Below are 10,894 nucleotides of genomic sequence, written 5' to 3'. Positions count from 1 at the left end.
GACTTGTTGTGATAGGAAGCGAACATAATTGGAAGTGTACCTTGTTGACGAGCCACCAATGAGGTATGATGTGAATTTATTTCAATTTATTTTAAATCTAATGGAATTTATGTGTTTGGTACAAGAAGCATAGAAATTCCTGATTGGGTGGTTGAGATCGACTACAAGAATTAGTAGCAACAACAAAAGGAATTGGAACATGCAGCAATATGCTGGTAAAGCACTTCAGGAGCAAGGCCATTGTGGGACACTAGTACCCAATAGTGTCCATTTATTTTCATGAGCATGCTATGAAATGTATGATGTTTTGAGGCAGGTATATGCCTTGGTTGTTTGACCTTCCGATGCGAGAAAACCTTTCCAAGGGATGGATCGCTTGGGATAGGGGATGTCGAGGAACTTAGAAGGTGAGTGACTGGATGGAAGGGGGAGACTAGATTTCCTGAGGGATTGTGTAGTAGAGAAGGGAAGGTCAGGGATATATTTATTTTTTTCATTAGCAGTATGCTAGTGAAGTACTTCAGGAGCAAGGTCATTGTGGGACAATGGTACCCAATAGTGTCCATTGTTTTCCATGAGCATGATATGATCGGTATGATGGTTTTGAGGTAGGTATATACCTTGGTTGTTATATTTCGATGCGAGGAATTGTTGCCAAGGGATGGACTGCCTAGGATGGGGTTCTAACAGAACTTGGAAGGTGAGTGACTGTGTAGAAGAGAAGGGAAGGTCAGGGATGGATTTGTTTTGGTCATGAGCATTTCCAGATGGAATCTGATGCACATTGGGAGTGTACCCTGGAACATTGAGCTGAAAAAAGTTCACTGAGAGGACAAGTAGTACAATATTATAATGCTATACATTGGATGAAGTTTGACTGTGGCAATGGATTTTGAACTTCTTGGGAAGGAGGTGAATCCTGGAATTACTTTGAGGGTGGAGGTGTGAACCTCTAGATTCCCTTGTTGATTGATATGGGCATTGTATCCTTTTATTTCCTGGTTTATCAAATGCGCATAAGTGTATATGTGGTTATTTTAAATATTGTAATGAGATATGTTATAAATCTCCAATAAACGATATGCTTGTCATGTTGTCATGGTGTTTTTTCTTTTGAGAAGGTCATTCATTGTAAATATTGCAATGAGCTAAGTTATAAAGCTCCATGGGAAGTATGTTTGTTTTTCAAAAAAATTGTTGAGGCCTTGGTGTATTTTAACACCAAGGACAATGTTCCCTAAGGGGGAGGGTGCTATAACATCCCTGGTGAAAATTTCATGTAATAAAAGTTAATAAAGAAAAAATAAGACTAAAGTTAAGGGACACCTATTCCAAGCTAAATATTGGTCAAGAATATCCTAGTGGGCATCATTGGATGTGTTTATGGCTAAAGGAAATTGGCAAAGGAAAAGGCATAAAAAGGAAAAAAAGGAATTTTTGGCAAATTTATTTATGAAAATAAAGGAAAATAGGAGAAAAGTAAGGTGAAAGGTCACAGGTTATGTTGGGTCCCTATAATACTAGTGATTACCCCATTACTATTGTAATTGTACCCCTTATTAATGTTGTTGTGCCCCTATTGTCCCCATATTGTTATTAATGTGCCCCATAGAATCCCTCTATTGTTATTTTTATGGCTTTATATTATTATTGTTAGGTCGACTGGGTTATATTATGACTCCTTAGACTCCTATATATAGAAAGGAGGTTTTGTCATTTGTATCATCCAAGAATTGTTCATTTATGTAATGTAAAGTAGGTTGCCCCCTCGAAGAGGCTGAATTTTCAGGTGTTGATCTATCTTTTCTATCTTTTTCTTGAGCTGGTTTCATAACATTTGGTATCAGAGCTTTGGATTCTAGGGTTTCACTGCTCCAAATAGGTCATCGTGGCCTTTTCGCTATAAATTTGTTTCTACAATGTTTCAGAAGCTAAAAAAAAAAACCCATTTGAGAAAACATTACGTTGAAGCTCGGGTCCGAATTTCAGAGCTTTTTGCTCTATATTTGTGGAGATATGATCTGAGGAAGTTGGTCTTTTTGCAGACTCCTAAATTACATTCCAAACAGGTGACCTGGGGAAAATCGTCATAAATCTCTCTCTGAGCATCAGATTGAAATTTCATCTGAAGGTATAGAAAGAGGACGGATTGTAGTTTCTTGTATATATTTTGCAGAGCCAAAGGTCGAAACAATGACTCGTGGCACGTCATACAAGTTCGCTCTACTAAACTAGTCTATAATCAGGTCACTATGGGAGATTTCGCATAAATCTTCCTTGGAGAATCCAATTTGGATCAGACTAGTGGCATTGGAAAGAGGACAAATAGGGATACTTCAGATCACAATTTCAAAACTGGATGATTTGAATGTACAAAGATACATCAGAGGCAATATCGAGCTTCTACAAAGTGAAAAAAGGTGTGTAGATTCTTTTAAATTTTTGCTTAAGATTGGTTTGAAATTTATTTTGAAGGAATTCAAAGGGCATAGTAGAGAATTATTATCGGTAACTGATGCCCTTAGGAAATAAAATTTAAACACCTAGTAAAGAACTTGAAAGCTCTAGCATGACTCATGAAGAAGGGGAAGAAATGCAACATGATATATCAAAATTACAAGACCGAGTGCAACAATTGTCCCTTGCACAAAAAGGAACAAAATCTAAGATGGATGGTTTAAAGAAAGGTGTAGAAGCTAAGATGGATGGTTTAAAGAAAGGTGTAGAAGATAAGATGGATTGTTTAAAGAAAGGCGTAGAAGCTAAGATGATTGACATGGAAGCTAAGATGGATGATTTGAAGATAGATTTGAAAACAAACATGGAAGATTTGAAGACAGGCATGGAAGATTTGAAGACATGCATGGAAGATAGATTTAACAAAGTTTCTACAAGAAATGCTTACTAATGGTGAAAGGGTAGTAAAGGAAACTCATGATGAGAACAAAAGAAATGTTAATCATGATTTCATAGACTCTAATGTTGGATCGAAGACCCACCATATTCCAAAAATCGATATGAGGAAGTTTGATGGCAAGGATCCCGCAACATGGATATTACAGATGGAGCAATTCTTCGATCTCAATAATGTGCAAAACACACAAAAGGTACGTATTGCAACTTTATATTTGGAACCAAATCAGTTTGTATGGTATCAATGGCTTTGCTCTCGTAAACAATTTATCACTTGGGCAATTTTTACGGAAGAATTGATAGCACATTATGAGGATACAAAAAGCAACACTTTTTTTAGCCAATTGATAAGTCTCAAACAAAAGGGTTCAATAATGGAGCACATTGAGGAGTTCCAAAAATTGAACATAAGGGTAAAAAATATTCCAGAGGAGCATAGGATTGATGTGTTCATAGGGTCTTTAAAGGATAATATCCAACATGATGTTCGCCTTTGGGAACCTGATTCATTAGAGAAGGCATTCAGGTTAGCAAGAAAAATGGAAAGCAAAATTATGGCAACTAGGAAGCATACCACTCACAACTATAAAGACGGAAGTGTTGTTGCCCCTAGTCTTCCACAACCTATAAGGTTGACACCACAACAATTGGAAGAAAAAAGAGCAAAAGGGCTTTGTTACAGTTGTGATAGCAAATACACTAAAGGTCATAAGTGTGCTGAGAAGAAATTATTCTACATAGATTGTGAAGAGGAAGAAGAAAAGGAGCAAGAAAGGTCAAAAGAAGAGGATATACTCCAGGAACAAAGCCTAGATAAAGAAGAAATGAATCCGACCATATCTTGTAATGCATTGGCGGGAATTACCACTCCTCAAACCATCAAGATAGAAGGACAAATCAAGAAGAAAAAGGTAATAGTGTTGATTGATTCAGGAAGTACCCACAATTTTATTCATTGTAAGGTAGCAAAAGAATTGAATTGCTTCTTATATCCAGCACCAGAGTGTCAAGTGATGGTTGCAAATGGAGGAACAATAAATTGCTCTGGAAAGTGCCATAATATCAAGCTATCCATGGGAGAATATGTATTGACTAGCCCAATGCTTTCCATTCCAATGGGAGGTGCTGATGTTGTACTAGGAGTCCAATGGCTACAATCCTTGGGTACAATAGCTTTTAATTTTCAAGAACTTTTCATCAAATTTTCTATGGAAGGAAAGGAAGTTGAATTAAGGGGTATTGCAGGGAAACCAAGAAAGATAATCAGCTCTAATGGTATGACAAAGCTTCTAAAAAAGGAACAAAGAGGTGTAATTGCACAATTATGTTCGCTAGATGTTTCCACATCGGAATCATCTATTTCTCCAGATCTCCAAAAAGTCCTGGACAATCATTCCAAGGTATTTGAGACTCCCAAAGGTCTCCCACCTATGCGTGATCATGATCATGCTATTCATCTGATTCCAGGAAGTGTTCCTCCAAACATCAGGCCGTACAGATATCCCTATGCCCAAAAGAGTGAAATTGAACGTATGGTTGCAGAAATGCTAGAGGCTGGTATAATTCAACCGAGTCAAAGTTCTTTCTCTGCTCCAGTAGTATTGGTGCACAAGAAGGATGGATCATGGCGCATGTGTCCAGATTATAGGGAGCTCAACAAGCTCACTATTAAAGATAAGTTTCCCATTCCTGTCATTGATGAATTACTGGATGAATTGCATGGATCAATTTACTTCACCAAGTTGGATCTTCGTTCAGGATATCATCAAATCAGAATGAAGATTGAAGACATTCCGAAAACAACATTTAGAACTCATGAGGGTCATTATGAATTTTTGGTCATGCCTTTTGGCCTTACCAATGCACCTTCAACATTTCAAGGTTTGATGAATTCAATTTTCAAACCATTCCTTAGAAAATTTGTGTTAGTATTTTTTGATGATATACTAATCTACAGCAAGTCTTGGAAGGATCATGTTGAACATGTTGACAGGGTGCTACAACTATTGGAGGAGAAACAATTATATGCAAAAAGATCCAAATGTTTCTTTGGAGTCCAAGAGGTGGAATATTTGGGTCATATTGTATCTCATGAAGGAGTTAAGGTAGACCCTAGCAAAATTAAAGCCATTAAGGAATGGAAAATCCCCACATCCATAAAGCATCTGCGAGGATTTCTCGGGTTGACAGGGTATTATCGCAAGTTTGTTAAGAATTATGGGAGAATAGCAGCACCTCTAACAACATTATTGAAGAAAGATGCATTTTCATGGACTCCGGAAGCAACAAAGGCCTTTGAACATCTTAAAGAGGCAATGTGCCAAGCACCGGTCTTAGCTACACCGGACTTCACAAAAACCTTTATTGTGGAATGTGATGCTTCAGGAAATGGAATTGGTGCTGTTCTAATGCAAGATGAAAGACCCATTGCTTTTGAAAGTCGTCCAATCAAGGGAAAGTTTTTACAAAGCTATTTATGAGAAGGAAATGTTGGCAATACTCCATGCACTTAAGAAATGGCGACCCTACCTAATGGGAAGACACTTCAAGGTAAAAACGGATCATGATAGCCTTAAATACTTTTTAGAACAAAGATTATCCTCTGAAGAGCAACAAAAGTGGGTCACAAAGATGTTGGGTTATGACTTTGAAATCATCTACAAAAAAGGGAAGCAAAATGTGGTGGCAGATGCACTCTCAAGAAAGGATGAGGATGTGGAAGCATTGTTGTGCGCCATTTCTATTATCCAACCAGATTGGATAAACGAAGCAAGGGAGGAATGGAAGAATGACGAAGAAGTGTGGGCACTTATTCGAAAGTTACAACAAGATTCCAGTACGTCTGATACATTTAGCTGGCAAAATGATTCGTTATGGTACAAAGATCGCTTATACCTCTGTAAGAATTCCCAGCTAAAACAAAAGATTCTTATGGAATTGCACACTTCTCCCTTAGGAGGGCACTCAGGATTTTTAAAAACTTACCACAGGGTTAAGAAGGAATTTTTTTGGGATGGCCTTAAATCAGATATTCAAAAGTTTGTGGCGGAATGTTTGGTTTGCCAAAAAAATAAAGTTGAAACAATTAAGACACCGGGTCTATTACAACCTTTATCCATTCCAAGCCAACGTTGGGAGGAGGTTTCAATGGATTTTATCACAGGTTTACCCAAGTCTGAGGGAAAGAGTGTCATCATGGTGGTAGTTGACAGACTTACCAAGTATGCACACTTTTGTGCATTATCACATCCATTTAAAGCCAGTACAGTTTCTACTGCATTTATGGAAACAATTCAAAAGCTACATGGAAACCCAAAGATTATTGTAAGTGACAGAGATCCCATTTTCACTGGAAATTTTTGGACAGAATTATTTTCTTGTCTTGGTACTCAGTTAGCTCATAGCTCATCTTATCATCCTCAATCTGATGGGCAAACTGAGATAGTAAACAAATGTTTGGAAGGATATCTTCGTTGCTTTGTATCTGATAAACAGACACAATGGGTCAAATGGTTGCCTCTGGCTGAATGGTGGTATAACACTTCCTTCCATACAACAACAAAAATGACCCCATTTATGGCACTTTATGGGTATCAACCACCATCCATCACATCATATTTAAGAGAAAATTCTAAGGTTCAGGCAGTGGAACATCACATCGAACATCAACAACAAGTCCTCCAACTCTTAAAGGATAACCTCGTGTTGGCACAAAATAGAATGAAACAACAGGCAGATCAACATCGCAGCGAAAGAAGTTTTGATGTAGGTGATTGGGTATTCCTACGGCTACAACCATAAGAAAATGCCCCTCAAGCAAGCTAAGAAGGATAATAAATTATCACCAAAGTATTATGGTCCGTACAAGGTGTTGCAAAAGATTGGTACTATGGCATACAAATTGGAGCTTCCTGCAGCTTCTCGATTGCACCCAGTTTTCCATGTTTCATGTTTAAAGAAGGTTATAGGCGACAAGCTCCCAGTTCAAACAATATTGCCAGAACTTGATGAGGAAGGAAAAATTATATTGGAACCGGAAGCAGTCACAGAAACAAGAACTCGACAGCTACGAAATCGATCAATTTCAGAGTATCTTATCAAGTGGAAGAACTTATCCGCTGAAGATTCCACATGGGAGGATGAGAATTTTATACAGAAGTATCCAGAACTACTCAAGCGTTGAGGACAACACTTTTTTGAAGGAGAGGGGCATGTTGGGTCCCTATAATACTAGTGATTACCCCATTACTATTGTAGTTGTACCCTTATTAATATTGTTGTGCCCCTATTATCCCCATATTGTTATTATTGTGCCCCATAGAATCCCTCTATTGTTATTTTTGTGGCTTTATATTATTATTGTTAGGTCGGCTGGGTTATATTGTGACTCCTTAGACTCCTATATATAGAAAGGAGGTTTTGTCATTTGTATCATCCAAGAATTGTTCATTTATGTAATGTAAAGGAGGTTGCCCCCTCAAAGAGGCTGAATTTTAAGGCGTTGATTTATCTTTTCTATCTTTTTCTTGAGCTGGTTTCATAACAGGTTACATGTGAGGAGTAAAATGAAGAAAAATAATGGAAATTGAAGAAAATAGAGGCCTCATTGATAAAAAGTCTTCTAAGGATCAGTTGGAAAACTTTTGGCTTGGGCTTGGTTAGTGAGGCTTGGTCAGTGTAAGCTTGGTCAGCGTAGGCTTGATCGGGTAAGCTTGGTCAATTCAGTTTTGGAGCTCGCTCGTTATTCTCTCTCTCTCTCTCTAACTCTTGGACACTTAGAGTTTTCTTGGAAGCACTGTAGCCTTGGAGAAAGCAAGTAAAAGCAAGAAAAAGGAAAGGAAGGAAAGCAAGGATCAAGTCAAGAAGAGCAGGATCAAGCAGCTTCAGCGGGAGTACTTCCAGGAAACGTATTTCATGTGTGATTTACTATTTGGTTTTGACATGCATGGATTTACATGTTGGTAAATGGTTCTCGTGATGTCGGTGACGTGCTTTTTTCGGGTTATGACAATGGTTTTCAGCGTAGGTTTACCTTTTTCCGAATGCCATGGTGTGTTGGGATGTTGATTGCGGTTTTGAGATTTGGAATTGTCGAATGGATTTTGGAATCTGGGGCATAGGTGGTCTCAAGGTTCATTGCCAAAGGCCTAGGAATCCCTTGACCAGTTTTGGCAGGATACATGGTAAATCCTGACTGAGGTGTCTCGGTTTAGGGCCTAATGATCTGGGATTGGAATGTGGTAAATCTCAAGAGACAAGGAAACAAAAAATTCCTCAAGGATAGTGATGGATTCTGGATGGCATTCCAAGTTTGGTTTGGTTTTGTGATTGGAGCATCGGTTTTGGTATGATCGCGGCTTGGTGAGGGTGTATGTGGTTTAACCTATAGATTCCCTTGGTTGTTTTTAGATTGGTTTTTATATGAGATCCCACATTCATGCTTAGAATATGGCACGGGGGTGACTGGCTAAAAGAAAGATTTGGTTCATCCATGTCTATGGTTGGGTGGTACATAGAAGTCCTGAGCCTGGTCAGATTTGCCTATGTTTAATAAAAGCTAATCTCTCTTTGTTTTTTACTTATTAATATGTGGATTTAATGACTGATATCTCAATGTTATTTTCATGGTTTTATGCTCGTTATAAGCATGGTTAAGTGACCAGTTCATGTCATGGTTATTTCATGCATTTACTTGTAGTTTTTAAATTGATGGATGCAAGACCTAATTGATGTCATAATAGTTAAAGGGAGAAGGTGGTGATCCTTCTTGTCATGTCTCGTAAGAGTTTTCATTCATCCATGCTCTTCCTTGTATCCTAGACTTGTATATTTTATTGATGACAAGTGTTTGATAGAATGTCAGTCTTGGTTGGGGATGGAAAGGCCTAGTACTGGAGTTATTTTTTGGTTTATTAGTCTTTGTATCACAGTTTTAATGGATTCCTAAAGTTACAACAAGTTTTGGGTAGTGGTCAGAATTTTGGGCTTGAAATGTGCCTTAAATCTTGCAGAATCTAGCACAGGTCCACTGGAAATAACCCTTGGATGCGAGCATGCAGGCTTGTGGGAGCGTCCAGAGCTTTCTGAATGCATTCCCATAGCATGGGAGCATCCAAAGGTTTAATAGCTCAAAAACTTAGTGGGACCCATGGGCATGATACCTGTGTGGTTGGGATGGCTCTTGGAGTGTTGTTTAAAATGTGGAAGGTATGTTTCATGTGTTCCCATCGATTCCACTTCCTTAAGGACACCTAGGAGGTTGAATCATATCATAGTAGTCACTCGTCACATGTTTACCTCGGTTGGTCGGTTACTTAGGTAGATATGGGAGGAGGGTGTTACACTATAGGCCTTAGAGGAGTTGTTGTAGCCAATAAATGTTCCTATCATGCTTGAAGGATCCAGATTCTTTTATTTTGTCCTTCAGTATATGAATACAACCAAAGATTTAGAGATGATCTACAGTTGGTTTCTTCCGAGTGAACACTTATTCGGGAGTTCTATTATCCAGTGACCTGTGGGGACTTCGATTTTGAATGTATACAACTATCTTCATGGCTTCTCCCCATAGAAATTTTGGTAGATCTTGATCATGCAACATTACTTTTACACTTTGTTCAATGGATTGGTTCTTTAGTTCTGCAACTCCATTTTGTTCGGGATTATACAGAACTATTAACTCCCTCTTAATGCTAGACCCCTTATAGAAATCTATAATTTCCTTGGATGTATACTCTCCTTCATTATCGGATCTTAGTATCTTGATTCTTCTTTCTGTAAGGTTCTCTACTTCAGCTTTGAATTCTTGAAATTTTGTAAATACTTTATCCTTGGATCTCATGAAGTAAAACCAAGTTTTTCTTGAGTGATCATCTATAAATGTGACATAATATAGATGACCTCCAAGTGATTTAGGATTCATAAGGCCACAAACATCAGAATGAATAAGATCCAAGATTTCTTTTGAATGTTAAGCACTACTTCCAAATGGTCTCTTGGTGTTCTTACCCAATGCACATCCTTTGCATACTCATTCGTGATCTTATTTCAATTAGGGGATTACATCTACTATAGAACTTAGAGTTGGAAGGATTTTGAAATGAAGATAACCAAATATTTTATGCCCGAGTTCACATGGGTTGATTTCAATGTGAACCAAAGCTTGAGCAAGAGGAGACATCAACCTGTAAAGTCTTCCTTCACAAATACCAATTACTCCACCATTTTCTATGATGGAGTTATATACTACAACTTTTACATCAATCAAAGCCACTCTATCACCCTTATCTTCTAGACTTGAAATGGAAAGTAAGTTCTTATGAAAACTTGGAATAAATAAGATGTTTTTGAGATGAATATTGATTCCATTCTCCAACTCTATTGAAGTTTAGCCAATTCCTCTTACATGATAGCTCTTATTATATCCGAGTTCCATTGAGTAAGAAGATTTTCCTTTTGATAATGTCTACAATTTCTTGTGATGACCAATCATGTGTCTAGATGCACCAATATTGATTACCCAAATGTTCTCATCCTGAAACATGCCAATGAGTGTTGAGAAGAGTCCTCATCCTTTGTCTTGGTTACTTCTTTCTTTGTAGTAAACCTTTGAACACTTCTTGAGGAACTTCTTCAATTTAGTAGAGATATTCATAATTCCCTTAGCCAAGCTTAGCTTTGATACCATGTTGAGGAATCTATAAGGTAATGCTTAGAGTGATTTCTCTTTACTTGATGACTGATTGTGATGTATTTTTACTTATTATATTTGTTAATTATTATTATGTTTTTATATCATCAAATAGCTACCAAAATAAGAAGAGAAAGAACACAGAACATAGGTTGCAAGCCAGTGCCAAAACCTCTCCACTTGAGAGGAAAACTCGCAAATCCCTTCTTTTCCTTATAGATTCTTCAATTGACGAATTCCAAGACCTTTAAACTAAGACCAATACCAACCTCTCTGGATGATGTGCTAACC

The sequence above is a fragment of the Pinus tabuliformis genome, chromosome 3_1, assembly GCF_031772625.1.
Source record: "Pinus tabuliformis cultivar Carrire ecotype Pingquan chromosome 3_1, CPIR1, whole genome shotgun sequence".
Classification (NCBI taxonomy): domain Eukaryota; kingdom Viridiplantae; phylum Streptophyta; class Pinopsida; order Pinales; family Pinaceae; genus Pinus; species Pinus tabuliformis.
This window is presented reverse-complemented; position numbering follows the sequence as displayed.